Source organism: Bubalus kerabau, chromosome 2 (genome assembly GCF_029407905.1).
Source record: "Bubalus kerabau isolate K-KA32 ecotype Philippines breed swamp buffalo chromosome 2, PCC_UOA_SB_1v2, whole genome shotgun sequence".
Lineage (NCBI taxonomy): Eukaryota > Metazoa > Chordata > Mammalia > Artiodactyla > Bovidae > Bubalus > Bubalus kerabau.
This window is the reverse complement of record NC_073625.1, coordinates 117122478-117140365: the sequence shown is the minus strand read 5'-3', so window position 1 is coordinate 117140365 and position 17888 is coordinate 117122478. Positions and strand designations below refer to the sequence as shown.

Below are 17888 nucleotides of genomic sequence, written 5' to 3'. Positions count from 1 at the left end.
AAGCTGTATTTTCCTTAACTAACACAAATGGTTCCATTGCTTTAGAAGTCAGAAAAGCTTTGGTGTTGCCACTAAATATTTGAATCACCTCAAGGAGGTCACTCTCCTGTCTGGACTCACATGAGATTAGGTGTAAAATGAGAGAAGTTCTCTAAGATCCCTTCTCTCTCTGTTTAGAAGTAAGGATGGATACGCCTGAATCAGTAAATGTAGGTCCAGCTAAGAAGGACTTGGAAGATCAAACTGCCACGTTCAGATCTTATGCTTTAAACTGTGCTGTCTAGTAAGGTTCTATTGAAAGAGTCAACTCCTAGGTAGGTTGATAGGAAGTCCGGGGTCCTGAAGAAGGAGAAAGGGATCTGGGGTTCTCAAGGAGGAGAAAAGGAAAAACTTTTTTTCTACATTGTTTTTGTCTTAGTCAATATAACAATGTATCTTGCTCAAGGACATGCTTCTGCTTAACAAGAACCTTTCGACTAATCTTGTCATCTTAAAATGTTTATTATGGGAGTGGGTCTGATAAGATCTTTCTATTGTTAGTTCTAATACTGTTACCTTAAAATGTATATTGTAGGAATGTATCTGGTAAGACCTGTACAACCTTGAAACATTCTTTTGATTTACTCTAATAACCAATAGAAAAAATATATAGCTCCCTTGCTAAGAAAAGCGGTGGGGGGCACCCTCTGTCCCCCTTCTGATGTCTATGTCAGAAGCTTTCTCTGTCCCTTTTTATACTTTAATAAAACTCTGCTATACAAAAGCTCTTGAGTGATCAAGCCTGGCCCCTGGTCCCAAAGCTAAATCTTCTTTGGAGATCATGAATCTGACATTGTTCACCATTCATCATAAGCTATCACTATTAGCCACATGTCACTCTAAACACTTGAAATGTGGCTGGCTATTCTGATTTGAGATGGGCTGCAAGTAGAAAATACATATCAGATTTTGAGATTTCATTTAAAAAAAGTGAAATAGTATATTGGTATGTTGATTACCTGTTGAAATGATAATATTTTGGATATATTGGGTGAAATAACATTATTAAAATTTATTTCACCCATTTCTTTTTTTTATTTTAAATGTGGCTACTAGAAGATCTTAAATTACACATGTGAGTTGCATTATACTTCTACTAGACGGACAACAAACATATCTCAAAGTGAGGAAGGATGGAACTACAGATTACTTTATCTCTGAATAGCGCCTGTGGGAATCTTCCAAACTTAACTATCAAGAAAAGAATCCACTGGGAACAATCGTTTAGTTGCTAAATCGTGTCCGACTCTTTTGCGACCCCATGGACTGTAGCCCTCCAGGCTCCTCTGTCCCTTGGATTTACCAGGCAAGAATACTGGAGTGGGTTACTATTTCTTTCTCTAGTGGATCTTCCTGACCCAGGGATTGAACCCGACTCCCCTGCATTACAGGGCTTCCCTGGTGGCTCAGAGGGTAAAGCGTCTGCCTGCAATGCAGGAAACCCAGGTTCGATTCCTGGATAGGGAAGATCCCCTGGAGAAGGAAATAGCAACCCACTCCAGTACCCTTGCCTGGAAAACCCATGGACAGAGAAGCCTGGTAGCCTATAGTACATGGGGTTGCAAAGAGTCGGACATGACTGACCGATTTCACTCTCACTTTCACTCCTGCATTGCAGGCGGATTCTTTACTGCTGAGCTACCAGCAGAAACCCCTCTGGGAACAATATGAGGAGTAATTCTACAGGTATTTTAATGGAAGTTCCAGATTTTTGCCTGTACTTTCGTGAAACGTCAGAGTTTGAATCTGTCGATTGTGGTTCTGTTTTTAAGGCACCCCTTGGTGCTTGTGTTAAAGCCAGTTGGTGAAGGGACTTTACTGAAGGTCCAGCGGTTAAGACTCTGCACTTCCAATGCAGGGGGCATAGGGTCCATCCCCGGTCTGGGAACTAAGATCCCGCATGCCACGTGGTACAGCAAGAAGCCAATTGGTTGAGAACCAGGGATAGGTCTCTGGAGCAGAGTATGAGGATAATTCTTAAGGTCTTATTTTAATGACCTGACTGAGAGGTAAATATAGATCAAGAAAAAGCAGATGTGTTAATGCTGGGAATGGCATTGCAATATATTTTCCTAATATAGCAAATTTCTTCTCATGGCATTGAAGGAAATGCTTTGTGTTTTAGATAAAAACTGGAAGAGTGGCAAAAAGAGCAGAGGCTCATAGGAAAGAAGCTATGGACCCATGTCTCTGTGGGTCAGCTTCCTGTGATGAAATTCCTTTCAGAAGCCCTGCCACTGTTTACTGTCTTTTGCTGTGTGGATTCTGAGAAACTGGAACTTTCTCTTCTTAACGTCCTGGCTGTCACCCTGGGAGACCCCTGGCACTGGCACATGTCTGGCCCTTGGGCTGTCTAGGGGGCCAACATAGCAACTTTAAAGCAAGTGTTGCAAGAGTAAGAGAGGGAAAGCATTTGCTTGAGCTTCAGCTCTGGGCCTCCCTTGCCCCAGCTGAAGCCCAGGCCAAGCTATAGCCCAGCAGATCCAGAGTGGCCCCCACCCAGGGTTCTGCTGGTCCTCCCCAATTCTCTTGGCCCTTAACTGTGAGAATGGGATGATGTGGAAAACGCTGTTGTCCCCACTAGGGGCCATGGGGCATGAGGACTGAATGGCCTGTGCCTTTCGGGCCAGAGTTGCTTAGGCCATTTACAGAGAGCCCATTTTCCCCCTCAGTATTTTGGAGAGGAACCAAATTTCCTTGATCTAAGCTCTCATTACCCAAACAAACAGCTCCTCAAAAGCCCTCAAATGAAAGGGACCTGGTGACTATACCTTTGGAATAAAAAAGTTTGGCCACAGGATTAGATAAGAATGGGCTTATTTATGGTGTGAATGGGACTGTCTCTCCTCATCCCATGGAGTTCACTTATTTCAGCCTTCACAGGGCACCACTCTCCATCCACCCCGAGCCACTGAGCTCTGAGCTTTCCATTCAAGGCTCCAGGGCTGGGGCTCTTGGCTCCTAGGTCCCAGCAGGGAAGGGGCACTTTGAATTCCCGTCTTTACTTGTAGACATGCCCCCCGGAGTCCTGGGCCTTCTCAACTGACCTGGTCCGGATGGTCTCTGCCATCAGGATTGAAGCCAGCCTTAGTCACACCATTCTTTTTTTTTTTTTTTTTCTTACTTGACATTTCTAAGTGTGATGATGAACAAGATAGACAATTTAAAAATGCACCCAGAATTTGGAGGAATTTCTCTCAGAAGCTAAACCTGTTTAGAGTAAGAATTCTTAATTTCAGTGGTGCCATTGTTGTTGTTTAGTCGCTAAGTCATGTCTGACTCTTGTAGCCCACCAGGCTCCTCTGTCCATGGGATTTCCCAGACAAGAATGGGTTGCCATTTCCTCCTGCAGGGGATCTTCCCAACCCAGGGATTGAACCTGTATCTCTTGCATTGGCAGGCGGATTCTTTACCACTGAGCCACCAGGGAATCCCAGGAAATGGCTTTTAAAATAAGGAAGCCCTTCAGTGCTGCAGAATCTGGGCTATATTGAGTTTTAGAAGTTGGTTTCTTCTATTTAAAAATGTAAGATGATTATTTGCCCCTAATGTGTATTTTTGGTGAACAGAGAGCCTTGGGATGGAAATTCTTTCCTGGATCTGGTCTTTTTTTTAATATAAATTTATTTATTTTAATTAGAGGCTAATTACTTTACAATATTGTATTGCTTTTGCCATACATCAACATGAATCCACCATGGGTATACACGTGTTCCCCATCCTGAACCCCCCTCCTACCTCCCTCCCCATATCATCCCTCTGGGTCATCCCAGTGCACCAGCTCCAAGCATCCTGTATCATGCATCGAACCTGGACTGGCAATTCATTTCTTATATGATATTATACATGTTTCAATGCCATTCTCCCAAATCATCCCCCACCTCCCTCTCCCACAGAGTCCAAAAGACTGTTCTATACATCTGTGACTCTTTTGCTGTCTCGCATACAGGGTTATCGTTACCATCTTTTTAAATTCCATATATATGCATTAGTATACTGTATTGGTGTTTTTCTTTCTGGCTTACTTCACTCTGTATAATAGGCTCCAGTTTCATCCACCTCATTAGAACGGATTCAAATGTATTCTTTTTAATGGCTGAGTAATACTCCATTGTGTATATGTACCACAGTTTCTTACCCATTCATCTGCTGATGGACATCTAGGTTGCCTCCATGTCCTGGCTATTATAAACAGTGCTGCGATGAACATTGGAGTACACGTGTCTCTTTCAATTCTGGTTTCTTCGGTGTGTATGCCCAGCAGTGGGATTGCTGGGTCATAAGGCAGTTCTATTTCCAGTTTTTTAGGGAATCTCCACACTGTTCTCCATAGTGGCTGTACTAGTTTGCATTCCCACCAACAGTGTAAGAGGGTTCCCTTTTCTCTACACCCTCACCAGCATTTATTGCTTGTAGACTTTTGGATTGGAGAGGGCCATGGCACCCGACTCCAGTACTCTTGCTTGGAAAATCCCATGGACGGAGGAGCCTGTTAAGCTGCAATCCATGGGGTCGCTAAGAGTCAGACACGGCTGAGCGACTTCACTTTCACGCACTAGAGAAGGAAATGGCAGCCCACTCCAGTGTTCTTGCCTGAAGAATCCCAGGGACGGGGGAGCCTGGTGTGCTGCCGTCTATGGGGTCGCACAGAGTCGGACACGACTGAAGTGACTTAGCATAGCATAGCATAGACTTCTGGATAGCAGCCATTCTGACTGGCGTAAAATGGTACCTCATTGTGGTTTTGATTTGCATTTCTCTGATAATGAGTGATGTTGAGCATCTTTTCATGTGTTTGTTAGCCATCTGTATGTCTTCTTTGGAGAAATGTCTGTTTAGTTCTTTGGCCCATTTTTTGATTGGGTCGTTTATTTTTCTGGAATTGAGCTGCAGGAGTTGCTTGTATATTTTTGAGATTAATTCTTTGTCAGTTGCTTCATTTGCTATTATTTTCTCCCATTCTGAAGGCTGTCTTTTCACCTTGCTTATAGTTTCCTTTGTTGTGCAGAAGCTTTTAATTTTAATTAGGTCCCATTTGTTTATTTTTGCTTTTATTTCCAATATTCTGGGAGGTGGGTCATAGAAGATCCTGCTGTGATTTATGTCGGAGAGTATTTTGCCTATGTTCTCCTCTAGGAGTTTTATAGTTTCTGGTCTTATGTTTAGATCTTTAACCCATTTTGAGTTTATTTTTGTGTATGGTGTTAGAAAGTATTCTAGTTTCATTCTTTTACAAGTGGTTGACCAGTTTTCCCAGCACCACTTGTTAAAGAGATTGTCTTTTCTCTGGATCAGGTCTTAATCAGAATGGTTTCTCCTCCCAGGTGTCCTGCCCAAGAATCCAGCCGGCACCCTGCTCCTCCACCCTGACCCCCAGGCACGCTGGCTGCTGGCTGTCTGTAGTGACTCCTTGTGGAAGGTGACGTTTGTTGTAAATTGCTCTTGCCTCAGAGCCAGTGAATGGGAAGAAAGGAATTTAACGCCATTGGCTACGTAAGAGGCAGCCCAGTGGACAGGTTCTATCCCTCCACAGCCAAGGCCATTTAAGTCCAACCACATGTTCTGGAAATAGAGGGTTTAAGGAGGTGAATTTTACTTGGACCTTGCTCTGACATTATTATTTATTTATGGTTATAATCATCTGGCCGTGTATCAGGTGTTTGCTTACAGATACTTGGCTCTGAGAGCCCTACGGGGAAGTAACTATTATTACAGTCGCTTAGAACAAAACTGAGGTTGGAGAGATTCAGTCAATTATTAACAGTTACAGAGCCAAGTTCACTCCAGCTCCAGATCAGCAGGTTGTCATTCTTTTTCTTTACTATAAAATATATTCTCAAAATAGTATAGATGGCATATCTAAGTGGTGTAACAAATTGTAATATATTTTATGTGCAGATAATTTATTGGTTATGTATGTTAGAAATGTTTGTAGTTTCTTGCTTTATATAACCTCTTAAAATTTTTTCAACTTTTTATTTGATAAGTTTTCATATTACAAATTTCTCTCAAATATAGATATAATCTTTTAATAAAACCAAATTCTTAATTTTAATGGATTAGAATTTATCAGTATTTTCTTTTATGGTTTATAGTTTTATGTATGTGTGTGTGCTCAGTCATGTCTGACTGTTTACAGCCCCGTGGACTAGAGCTTGTCAGGCTCCTCTGTCATGGAATTTTCCAGGCAAGAATACTGGAGTGGGTTGCCATTTCCTTCTCCAGGGGATCTTCCCAACCCAGGAATGGAACCTGTGTCTCTTGTCTCTTCTGCATTGGCAGGGAGATTCTTTAAAACTATGCCACCTGGAAAGCCCATTTGTACTTTTATACCTTATTTTTAAAGCCATTTCCTATTCCAAACCACCTATAAAGATGTTTTCTGTATTTTTTCTTTTTTTGAAGTGTAGTTGATGTACAATATTATGTAAGTTACAGATATACAGTGATTCACAATTTAAAGGTTATTCTCTGCCTCTATTTATTGTAAAATATGGGCTATGTTCCCCATGTTGTACAATATATTCTTGTAGCTTATTTTATACCTTAGTTTGTAGCTCTTAATCCCCCACCCCTATGTCAATGTTTCTCCTTCCCTTCCCCTACTGGGAATCACTGGCTTGTTCTCTGTATCTGTGAGTCTGCTTCTTTTTTATTTTATTCACTAGTCTGTTGTAGTTTTTAGATTCCACATATGAATGATATCATATAGTATTGGTCTTTCTCTGACTTATTTAACTTAGCATAATGTCCTCCACGTCCATCCATATTGCTGAAAATGCAAAATTTCATTCTTTTTAATGATTGAGTAGCATTCCATTGTGTGTGTGTCTATCACGTCTTCTTTATCCATTTATCTGTTGATACGCACTTAGATTGCTTCCATGTCTTGACAACTGTAAATGATGCTGCTATGAATATCGGGGTATGTGCATCTTTTCAAAAGTATTTACTTTTTTGGATGTATACCCAGGAGTGGAATTCCTGGGGCATATGGTATTCTATTTTCAGGGTTTTTTTTTTGAGAAAGCTTCATTTTGTTTTCTACAGTGGCTGCACCAGTTTACATTCCCACCAGTAGTGAGTACAGATTCCTTTTTCTCCACATCCTTGCCAATATTTGTTATTTGTGTTCTTTTTGGTGATGGACACTCTGACAGGTGTGAGGTGGTTTCTTATTCTGGTTTTGATTTGCAGTTCCCGCGTGAGTATTGATGTTGAATCTTAGGTATCTGTTGGCCATCTGCATGTCCTCTTTGGAAAAATATCTGTTCATTTCTTCTGCCCATTTTAAAATCAAGTTATTGGATATTAATCCCTTATCAGTCATATCATTTGCAAATCTTTTCTCCCATTCAGTAGGTTGTCTTTTAGTTTTATCAATGATCTCCTTTGCTGTGCTCCTTACTTAGGTTCCAGTTGTTTCTTTTTGCTTTTATTTCCTTTGCTTTAGGAAATGGATCCAAAAAAATACTGTTAGGATTTTCTATATTGTATTTTGAGTTTGTTCTTTCACATTTATGTGTTTAAACTGACCAGGATTTTTTTGAGAGGGATGTAAGGTAGAGGTCTTGTTGTTTACATTAATTATAGACAATGCGTGTGCTTTCTAAACTCACACAGGAGCTATACATTTTGATTCTATAGGATTTTATCTAGTATCTACTGGGGCCTCTCTAGAAGTAGGTTTTGTATAGAAACAAAAAGGGAAACTATAGATTGCTAAAATTTTGAATCATTAATTAGGAATTTACTGGTAAGGAGAACATCACATATTTTCTAGCTTCCTGATTCACTGTTTTCACATATAGAGGTTTATAGAGGTTCCGTGGGCTTTTGGGGATTCCTAAATTCATGTTCTTTGGGATGTATCTGGGAAACTCTGCTATGTCATGGTGAGCCCATGATTTTGTTCACATTCTGTTTTACTTATCTTCATCTACAGAGATGTGCTGTAGTCCAGAAATTATTCCTAAGATCTTAAAATCACCCTCTACTTTTTCATAAGTAGGATAGATATTTACAAACAGGTATGGTACCTATATGGCTATAATCATGGTTAAAACCAATGGGGCCACATTCGGTTCATCAGGTCAAAACAGTTGGCTCTCCAGGAGCCTACTACTACTGCTACTGTAGAAAAACCACTCAAAGCGCATGGTGTCATGTTTGCATTTTTAGAACAGAGGTTTTAGAGGAGTTCTTTCTCATTCAATATAAAAAACTCCTGGGAATTCCCTGGCAGTCCAGTGGTTAAGACTTGGTGCCCTCATTGCCAGGGCCTGGGTTTGATCCCTGGTCAGAGAATTAAGATTCCATAAGCTGCATGGCTCCGCCAAAACAAAATACACACACATAAACACACACATCTTATTCCTTTTGTCTTTCAGTTACTAATTTGTATGTTTAAGCAGAGGCTTCTGGAAGGCCTTTATAGCCAGATTACTAATGCAGCAAAAATGGCACACACACACACACAAATATATATGATATATTATGTATATAATATATGAACAAAGGGGAAGAAAACATCTCAAATACGACAGACGGCTATAAAATAAGAAACAATTTTTTCCCTGACCCACTCTCTAGGGTTAACCATAATCAATAACATTTTACTTATGTGTCCTTTCAGAAATTATTTTAAAATATATATAAGCAAAAAAACCTCCTCTTTTATAACACAAATGGAATCACACCATTAATCTTACCAACAAATACAGTATCTCTGATATAATTTACCAGAAACTATTCCTCTTTAAAGGAGCTCACTGGACTTCAGTTTGTGCATCTGTACACTGTGGAAAGGGCTGAGAAGGCCACTAAAGATCTTTTTTTCCAGGCTCTGATGCTCAAGGGACCTAAGTGGGTGAATAAATATCATTATGGGCATACATTTAAAATATTTTAAAAAATATTTAAAGGAACCAACAAAAAGGAACTGAGGTAGAAATTTCCCTGGTGGTGCAGTGGTTAACTCCATGCTTCTACTGCAGGGTTTGTGGGTCGATCCCTGGCCAAAGGAATCCTGCATGTCATGTAATGAGAACAAAAAAAAAGGAACAAAGGCACTACAGATCAATAAATACTTGAAAAAGAAAGATTAATTTGATATTTAATAAAGTATATAGTGCAGAGAAGAAATGACTATTATGATACCTGCTTTCACTTTTCACTTTCATGCGTTGGAGAAGGAAATGGCACCCCACTCCAGTGTTCTTGCCTGGAGAATCCCAGGGACAGGGGAGCCTGGTGGGCTGCCGTCTATGGGGTCGCACAGTCAGACACGACTGAGCGACTTCCCTTTCACTTTTCACTTTCATGCATTGGAGAAGGCAATGGCACCCCACTCCAGTGTTCTTGCCTGGAGAATCCCAGGGATGGGGGAGCCTGGTGGGCTGCCGTCTATGGGGTCGCACAGAGTCGGACATGACTGAAGCGACTTAGCTGCAGCAGCAGCAGCTGCAGTTAAGTAGTAAGCAAGTTCTAAAGCACACTTTAACAAAGTGATTCTGGTATGAACCAAGGAAATAATAAAATCAAGTTATATCAAAATAAAGCCGGTGTGATCTTTTTTATGTATTAAATATTTATTTTTGGCCGCACTGGGTCTTTGTGGCCGTGCAGGCTTTCCTCTAGTTGCGGGAACAGGGGTGAACCTTATTGTGTCGCCTGGGCTTCTGTTGTCACAGAGCATGGGCTCTAGAGCTCTCCGTCTTCAGTGGCTGCAGCTCTCAGGCTCTAGAGCGCTGGCTCAGCAGTCGAGGCACGTGGGCTTATTTGCTCTGCAGCATGCGGAATCCTCTTGGACCAGGGATCAAATATGTGTCCCCTGCACTGGCAGGCAGATTTTTATCTACTGTACCACCAGGGAAGTCTACAATGTGATCTTGATAATTAAAATTTTATGTGTGAAACTCAGTGTCTGTTAAGCATTGTGTCAGTTGGAAATCCAGAATGTATCTCAACTGATAATAGGTTATCATTAGGAGCTTGGTCAACTGATCCAAGACCAGATTACTCTAAAAAGAAATAAAGCTAAACCTAGCTGTGTGGACCAAAGGACTCTGAGCCGTTTTCTTTCAGCAACTCATCCACTTGCCAGCACCCACTCTGGCAGTTACACTCTGGCTCAAACCTAGGAAGTCAGAGCTCCATCAAGGAGCTCATTATTTTATTAAAATTTAAACTCTTGATGAGTCTTTCAGATTCTTGCACAGTTTCCTTCTGGAGCAAACAATGGATTTTCCCGTTTTGCTTAATTTGAGCTGGGGTGGTGGGGGCGGCAGGGGCAAAAAACTCAGTTGTTTCTAATGAGCCTTTCAAAGTGAAGCAACTTCAATGCCAAGTACTTCTGGGAAGTATAATTTGAATTGTTCCTCTTTAGGTATTATTGTTCCAATAATATACTGGAGAAATTTTTTCCCAGGTAAATAATTATCATTAGGATGATGCCCCCCCCCTCAAAAAAAGTAAAATACACATGTAAAAACATGTTCACACACAAAATAAACATGTTCACACTTCATGGATATACAACTTTAAACTGTGTCAATGACACAGAAATTTCTTTAGGAATTTAGAATAGCTGCCCCTGAGTTCCATAAGATTTACTACTTCCTGGAAATGGCAACCCAATCCAGTACTCTTGCCTAGAAAATCCCATGGTCGGAGGAGCCTGGTGTCCATGGGGTCACAAAGAGTCGGACACGACTGAGCGACTTCACTTTCACTATCACCCCTCTCAGGGCTTCCCAGGTGGCACTAGTAGTAAAGAACCCACCTGCCAACGCAAGAGACATAAGAGAGGAGGGTTTAATTCCTGGGTTGGGAAGATCCCCTGGAGGAGGGCATGGCAACCCACTCCAGTATTCTTGCCTGGAGAATCCCATGGACAGAGGAGCCTGGCAGACTATGGCCCATAGCCATGCAAAGAGTCAGACATGACCGAAGCGACTTAGCATGCACACACACCCTTCTCAACCAAACCATTACAGATGCATTTAAAAAATTTTTTATTTTATATTAGAGTACCATTGACTAACAGTGTTGTGTTAGTTTCATGTGTACAGCAAAGTGATTCAGTTCTACATATACAAGTATTTATTCTTTTTCAAATTCATTCCCCATTAGGTTATTACAGAGTATTGAGCAGAGTTCCCTGTGCTGTACAGTAGGCCTGTGTTGGTTATCTATTTTAAGTATAGTAGTGTGTATACAGTTACATTATTTTTAGAATCTGTAGTTGAATCAGTGACCTGCAAGGTACCCAGGAGAATAGGCATTAGTTAATATAGTGTTTTCAGGGGTTAAGCTTCATCTTGCAAACTGGAATTTGACATCTCTGTGTATGCTCCCTCTCTGCTCAAACCTAGGAAGTCAGAGCTCCATCAAGGAGCTCATTATTTTATTAAAATTTAAACTCTTGATGAGTCTTTCAGATTCTTGCACAGTTTCCTTCTGGAGCAAACAATGGATTTTCCCGTTTTGCTTAATTTGAGCTGGGGTGGTGGGGGCGGCAGGGGCAAAAAACTCAGTTGTTTCTAATGAGCCTTTCAAAGTGAAGCAACTTCAATGCCAAGTACTTCCGAGAAGTATAATTTGAATTGTTCCTCTTTAGTGGTTTGTGGGATTATTAAAAAATTTTCTTTTTCATGTATGTGAGAAGCATTCGGATTCCAGCATTTTCTCCCAGTCTCCAGTTTTGATCACCTTCTATAGATTACCAAGAGGCATCCCTGAGGGGACAGCGCCTCATCAGGGGAATTAGGAGGGTCCATGCCCATTGTGGAGATAACCACAGTAGACTGTCAGAGATGGGATGGTTTAATACTCAAACCTTACAACTGTCACAGGTAAGGCATCAGGGAAACAGACCAAGAGGGAGCTTAACCCACAGGAAGTTTACTAAAGATGCCCTCAGGATTAACATCCACAGAAGAGGGGATGCAGCAGGATTGGGAGAGGTTGGCATGGGTTGCGGGTGTGACCAAGGCCTCAGCTGATCCTAAAACAGCAAGTTCGGAGCTGAGATAACCTTTTCCATCGGGAGGCAATGACCTTGGGGAAGTAGGTCTCTTCAGCTTTAGCTACTCTCCAGAGAGATACTTCCCTTGTCCTAATTCCATTCTACCAACCACCCTTCTGATTACATTATGGTTTCTTCTGTGTTTGTTTAATGACCCCTGGTCTCCTGCACTGCAGGCAGATTCTTTACCATCTGAGCCACCAGGGAAGCCCATTGTTACTCGTCTATCATTCCAGAAGAAAATTTGAGAACTTCCTTGGTGGTGCAGTGGATAGGAAATCTGCCAGCCAATGCAGGGCAAATGGGTTTGATCCCTGGTCTGGGAAGAGTCCACGTGCTGTGGAGCAACTAAGCTCTTGAGCCACAGCTACCAAGCCTGAGTGCTGCAGCTACTGAAGTTCACCCACCTAGAGCCTGTGCCCTGCAACAAGAGAAGCCACCGCAATAAGAAGCCCACACACCGCAACAAAGACTAGGCCCCCGATCACTGCAACTAGAAAAAGCCCTCACAAAGCAGCAAAGATCCAGCACAGCCAAAGATAAAATAAATTTTTAAAAAAAGATTTGAGGTGGCAATGGAGAATAAGTAAAACTTTAAAATTATTATATTAGGTATTTTCAACTACAAATTGGTACTTACCAAGAGCATTGCCAATGACTGAACAACAAAGGCATTTGCCACCTGCCTCTATGGAGATTGAACCCCATGCTGCTATAGCTGTTGACCTTCAACAATCCCTGGGGGAGTTCAGGGTGGAGTGAGGCACTCTGTGCTCCAGGGAATCTGATGGGACAGGTCTTTAGATAGTTGGGAGTTTTTAGGAACAGATTTGATGATCTCAGTCCTTGCATCTCCTTATATCTGGTTCAGCTGGACATGACTGAGTGACTGAACAACAACATACAACACATATACACATAGTTATAGAAAATGAATAGAGGAAAAAATACCAAAAAGTGAATAACAAAAATTTTCTCATAACAACCCAGTGAGGTGGGTACTGATGTGATCATCATATCCATTTTCCAGTTGGGAAAACTTAGAGTGGTTAGGAACTTGCCCAACTAGTAAGGAGTACAGTCAGAATTTGAATCTAGGTCAACTGACTCCAGAGCCCATGTTGGCCTGTGCTACCATGAAACCTGCAGCCTGAGAGCTGGCTGGTGTTGGTTAATATCCAGGGTTCAGAGTGATGGCAGAAGAGTAGGTAGGCATCTCCACTTGGCAGACACCCAGATCATGATCCCCTTGGGGCTTCTTGGTTCTCTCCAGAGCCCAACTACTGTGGAGCCATGGGGATGAGGTGTAGTCTGTCCTTCCTTCCTCAACAGGAAGCCCAGTTCTTCCCGGGAGACAGTGAGGGGTAATAAGGCCATCGTTAACACGGTATATTGCACCCTGTTGAAGCTCCCTGGAGCTTCAATGCAGAGGGTTGATAGGTAGTGGTATAGTCTGTGAGATCAGAGAGGTCCCAAGTGAGGGAGAAGGAAGGGCTACAATCTTGCACAACCTAGGCTCGGGCAGGACAAGTGAACCCAGATTTCTCAGCGAATCGCCCTGTGCCCCAAGTGCATATGCCCCAATAGCTTCCCTGTGGTAACAAGTCCGAGCCGGAGACACAGAGCCACCTCTGAGAGAGTGGTCCCTCTCAGGAACTGTCATTAGTACCATGAACTCTAATTTAGCAATAATGGGAAAGAACACAGAGCTCTGACTTGGGGCCATGCTGCTGACATGTCAAGCCTTCACTAAATTCTTCTTTAGCATCATGCTAACTGCTTTCATTAAGGGATTTTGTCATGAAAAGTCATAGGAAACTCACTACTGAGCTTATTGTAGGGGCCATGAAGGAAGGTGGCCAATTCCACATCACACCCAGGATCTCTCTTATGAGGTTCTAGGAATTTTTCTAGGGTTTTAGTACAAAAAAGGCTGAGCTTCTCCTTCTCCTGATCAAAACGGAAATGCTGCTGTGAATCTTGTTCCTAAGGTGTTTCTTTCTCTGCTATAGTCAGAATCCATTCTGGGGCCCTATTCCAACAACTGTGCAAGACTTCAGAATGTGTATTTTTTAGACAGAGGCCCAGCCTGCCTGGTTTCATCTTTTCTCCTGTCATTCTCAGGAGGACCCAATGGATGAAACAACAGACTTGGAGTCAGTCCCACCTTGGGCATCAACTGTGTGATCTTAGGCAAAATACTTAACCTCTTTGAGCCTGTGTTCTTATCTACAAGATAATAACACCTACCTGACAGGGTTGTTCTGAGAATTAATAAAATTACTTGTGTAAAATAATTAGCCCAGTACACAGCCTATATTAGTGCTCAACAAATGATAGTGTTGGCTAAAAAAGATGCACAACTTGAGAGTTGTGAGTTAAGTTTTATTTGGAGCAAAATGAGGACTGCAGCCCAGAAGGCAGCATCTCATATAACTCTGAGAGACTGCTCCAAAGAGGCAGTGGGGGAAGGTCAATATATAAGGTTTTGATGAAGGGGGAGTTCAATACCATTAAGTAGTCATTTTACAAAAGGTTTTTGTTAGTCACGAGGATCTGATGTCACCATGAAAGGATTTAGTACTTCTCTAGATATGAGGACTGGAGAAGGGAATGGCAAACCACTTCAGTATTCTTGCCTTGAGAACCCCATGAACAGTATGAAAAGGCAAAAGGATAGGACACTGAAAGATGAACTCCCCAGGTCGGTAGGTGCCCAACATGCTACTGGAGAACAGTGGAGAAATAACTCCAGAAAGAATGAAGAGATGGCACCAAAGTGAAAACAATGCTTTTGCAATAAGGAGTTTCTGATCTGAGCCACAGTTAGCTCTTGTCTTGTTTTGGATGACTGTATAGAGCTTCTCCATCTTCGGCTACAAAGAATATAGTCAACCTAATTTCAGTATAGACCATCTGGTGATGTCCATGTGTAGAGTCATCTCCTGTGTTGTTGGAAGAGGGCATTTGCTGTGACCAGTGCATTCTCTTGGCAAAACTCTGTTAGCCTTTGTCTTGCTTCATTTCGTACTCCAAGGCCAAATTTGCCTGTTACTCCAGGTATCTCTTGACTTCCTACTTTTGCATTCCAGTCCCCTATGAAGAAAAGGATATCTTTTTTGGTGTTAGTTCTAGAAGGTCTTGTAGGTCTTCATAGAACCATTCAACTTCAGCTTCTTTGGCATTAGTGGTTTGGGACATAGACTTGAATTACTGTGATACTGAATGGTTTGCCTTGGAAGTGATCTGAAACCATTCTGTTGTTTTTGAGATTGCAACCAAGTACTTCATTTCAGACTCTTTTGTTGACTATGAGGGCTACTCCATTTCTTCTAAAGGATTCTTGCCCACAGTAGTAGATATAATGGTCATCTGAATTAAACTCACCCATTCCGGTCCATTTTAGTTCACTGATTCCTAAAATGTCATTCACTATTGCCATCTCCTGTTTGACCACTTCCAATTTACCTTGATTCATGGACCTAGCATTCCAGGTTCCTGTGCAATATTGTTCTTTACTTTCACCATCAGACATATCCACAGCTGGGCATTGTTTCTGCTTTGGCTCAGCCTCTTCATTCCTTCTGGAGCTATTTCTCCACTCTTCTCCAGTAAAATATGGACACCTACTGACTTGGGTAGTTCGTTTTTCAGTGTCACATCTTTTTGCCTTTTTATACTGTTCATTAGGTTCTTAAGGCAAGAATGCTGAAGTCGTTTGCCATTGCGTTTTCCCATGGACCACATTTTGTCAGAACTCTTCACCATGACTCATCATTCTTGCATGGCCCTACATAGTATGGCTCATAGTTTCATTGAATTAAATGAAATGTATGCTCCATGTGATCCATTGTGGCCCATGTGATCAGTTTGGTTAGTTTTCTGTGACTGTGGTTTTCATTCTGTCTGCCCTCTGATGGATGGGGATAAGAGGCTTGTGCAAACTTCCTGGTGGGAGGGACTGACTGTCACGAAACTGGGTCTTCTGGCAAAGCCCTGCTGAGTTCAGTTCAGCCCCTCAATCATGTCCAACTCTTTTCGACCCCGTGGACTGCAGCATACCAGGCTTCCCTGTCCACCACCAACTCCTGGAGCTTACTCAAACTCATGTCCATTGAGTCGGTGATGCCATCAACTCTCTCATCCTCTGTCGTGCCCTTCTCCTCCTGCCTTCAATCCTTCCCAGCATCAGGGTCTTGTCCAGCTAGTCAGTTCTTTGCATCAGATAGCCAAAGTGTTCGAGTTTCAGCTTCAACATCAGTCCTTCCAATGAATATTCAGGACTGATGTTCTTTAGGATGGACTGATTGGATCTCCTTGCAGTCTAAGGGACTCTCAAGAGTCTTCTCCAACACCACAGTTCAAAAGCATCAATTCTTCGGCACTCAGCTTTCTTTATAGTCCAACTCTCATATCCATACATGACCACTGGAAAAACCATAGCTTTGACTAGATGGACTTTTGTTGGTAAAGTAATGTCTCTGCTTTTGAATATGCTGTCACGTGAGTGTATGTTCCTTGGTTCTTTGTCTCATCACAACAAAGATTTGGAGCAACGGACATTAAAGCCCTTGGCGCATCACAGCTCTCGGGTCTTGGACAAACCGTTTTATAGCTCTTCGGCAAATCAGTGTTACAGCTCTATTTTATTTAGAAGATAGCAGGAGAATCCACCCTCGAAGTATGAGGGCATGCCAACCCAAAGACTCGAAGAGAAGAGAGTAGAGGAGTGCGTGGGGGAGGGAGGGAGAGAGAGTGAGAGAGAGAAAAAGAAAGCGCTTTGGCTCCTCCTTTTATGTTTTTTCCTCCACCTGGGCCTGCCCTATGTAAATTGGGCTTAGCCAGGAGTGCTGTTTGTTCTACCTGAAGTCTTCACTCTGGTCCTCGGACCTTCCTTTGACCTCCCTTTGTTCTATTTTCACGGGCTTTTCCCTTCCTTGTTTTTTAGCCACCGCCATTTTGGACTCCTTTTCCCTATTCTACCTACCTAACATTACCCCCTCAAGAGATGGGAGGCCCAATTCTTTGGGAATAGGGGCGTTGAGGTCTTTCTGGCTACTTCCTGCTGAACTGGGACGCGAGGGGTATTGGGCCTCCCCCTCTTGCTAGTCTCAGGCCTCAGAGTCCTTATAGCAGTGTCCATCTAAGGGTGTGTGATATTTTCCATGGTCAACTGTAGTTTTTATATCTTTGTTGAACTGGCACTGCATGTTGTAGCTTGTTGACCTGGGAAGAGACAAAACAGTTTAGACAATTGACAGTACATGGAATAATCATAAGCATCATCAATATAGCATAACAAGGACTAGTAGGGGCATTAGTCAATTTTAAATTCACATGGCCAGGATGGCTCGCTCAAGTCCCTCCTTGTTCAGGGATCAGAAGATCTATCTCCTGTCTGTTTTGGAGTACAGTCTCTGTCAAGCTGTGTTAGCTCTTTAGAGTTATCCTGAGAAATCTTATCTCCAGAAACCAGATTTTGGGGGTGTTTATTAGAATGGCACTAATTTGTAGTTCTGAATAGGTAACTGAGATCTCCCAGGGCTCACAGGTGTATTGAGTGTCCTCTTCTGTTTTCTTCCACGGCTTGACTCGTGAGTAGTGAATCCAGGAGTCATGTCCTAGTACCTTGACTGCTGTGGGGGTAGAAAGTATTACAGGGTAGGGGCCTTCCATGTGGGCTGGAGTTGAGCCTTTGGGGACCCATCTTTCCAGACTTCAATTAAGACTTGAGTTCCTGGAGCATATAGTGGTGACTCTTTAGAATCTTTTGGGGCCTGGTTCATACCCCACAAGCGTATATCCTGTTGGAATTGCCCAA

General features: G+C 42.3%; 1 long non-coding RNA gene and 1 other non-coding gene across 2 annotated transcripts; one reads left to right on the top strand and one right to left on the bottom strand.

Annotated features, from left to right (window-relative positions):
- Window positions 1-1434: 1434 nt before the first annotated feature.
- TRNAC-GCA (transfer RNA cysteine (anticodon GCA)) lies at window positions 1435-1506 on the top strand. The gene has a single exon. It is a non-coding gene; the product is annotated as a tRNA-Cys (tRNA).
- Window positions 1507-8987: 7481 nt separating this feature from the next.
- Window positions 8988-17276, bottom strand: LOC129643665 (uncharacterized). Its single transcript, XR_008710421.1, has 3 exons — window positions 17055-17276; window positions 12708-12956; window positions 8988-9067 (listed from the first exon to the last, which is right to left on the bottom strand). It is a non-coding gene; the product is annotated as an uncharacterized LOC129643665 (long non-coding RNA).
- Between the last annotated feature and the right edge of the window lie 612 nt (window positions 17277-17888).